The sequence below is a fragment of the Galeopterus variegatus genome, unplaced genomic scaffold, assembly GCF_000696425.1.
Source record: "Galeopterus variegatus unplaced genomic scaffold, G_variegatus-3.0.2 Scaffold580, whole genome shotgun sequence".
Taxonomy (NCBI): Eukaryota; Metazoa; Chordata; class Mammalia; order Dermoptera; family Cynocephalidae; genus Galeopterus; species Galeopterus variegatus.
In genome coordinates, this window is record NW_007726691.1 from 80,199 (window position 1) to 81,624 (window position 1,426).

The following is a 1,426-nucleotide window of genomic DNA, read 5'->3' on the forward strand; positions in this document are numbered from 1 at the left end:
AAACCTTATTATGACTGTCTTCTCAGGAACCAAACTGCTGTGTTCAAGAAAAGCAGCTTCTATAATCATTTATCATATATATTTTAAGAACTTAAAAAAACCTTGAGATTCCTAATTTTAGGAATCGGAGACCTCTGATATAGATACAACATGGGCTGGGTTTGTTTTCTATAATTTGTGGATAAATGAACCTGAGAGTCTACGGTATAATGGGGGAGCTTCTAGATTGCAAAAGAGCTGGGAAGATTCTGGTTTTTTCTCCAGAAAGTGATACGGGATTTGTCCAATGTTTAGTGTCACCACTGGTGCTGTCTGGCTCTAGGAGACATATTTTGGGGCCTAACTACACATTCCTGCTCCCAGAAGGGTCACCCCATAATGGGCTAATGTTTCTGATCTCGCATGGCATGGAAAGGCATGTTTTCATTCTTAGGCTAACAGAGAGCTTTAACACCTATTAGAAGGGATTATCAGTATAAGAGGGACCTCAGTCTATGTGTGAAATAACTAGAATCCTGGCTCCTGTTTCTTTTAGGTCATGTTTTTCAGCTTTGGTAAAACTAGAGGCTTTTGTAAAGTACAACTTCTAGAAATCATCATTTACTTCCATAAAAATACATGAATTTGAGTTTTTTCTACAGATTTTTAGTGCAGGCTGTGTCTACATACCCCCAAAACATATTCCATGCAAGGAGGAGATCAGGCCACCATCTGGAAACTTTACTTACTGCATTTTTAAATTTTCTGACAGCAGCCTGGAATCATATAGGTGTAAAGGTGGACAACAGGTAATATCTGCAATGGGAAATCGGCACCAAATTGATGAGGGTTCTACCTCTACTCCCCAATATTTAATGCCTGGATTGGGGGTGCTGGTCCAAATTGCCAAGCCCGGTTCCATCTGGTGAAACCTCATGAGATTTGGACGCACTGGCGACCCACAAACACACCCTATTTGCCAAAGGCCTGCATTCTGTTTTGTGCTGAAGCAGTCAGATTTAGGAAGAGCCACGCAACCAAAGCACAGTTATTAGCTCTTTTCATGGCTCTTCCCTACCGCAGAAGAAACGCTGCTGGCAGCCTGTATTCATAACGTTCCTAAGGTAGAAGAAGGCATTTCAGGACAGAGCTGCAATCTGCCGAGCTCACACCGAGGGCTAGACCTTTCTTCTTCACGTGTTATGGAGACCAGGCCTCCTGACAGGACGGGGAACAGTTTATCTAGGCTACTGTGGGGGGACAGTTTACCTGGACCACTGTGTTTGCCCGGATGCTTGTTGACTTTGGACTCCACCTGCCCCTGTTGATTGCTGTGTTTAATATTTACTGAGCACTTCACAGTATCCTGGGAACTGAATAGAATATTCCCACCTTGGCTCCTCCCTTGAGGAGTTTAATCGCATTTGTGAGGTTCCTCACCGACCAA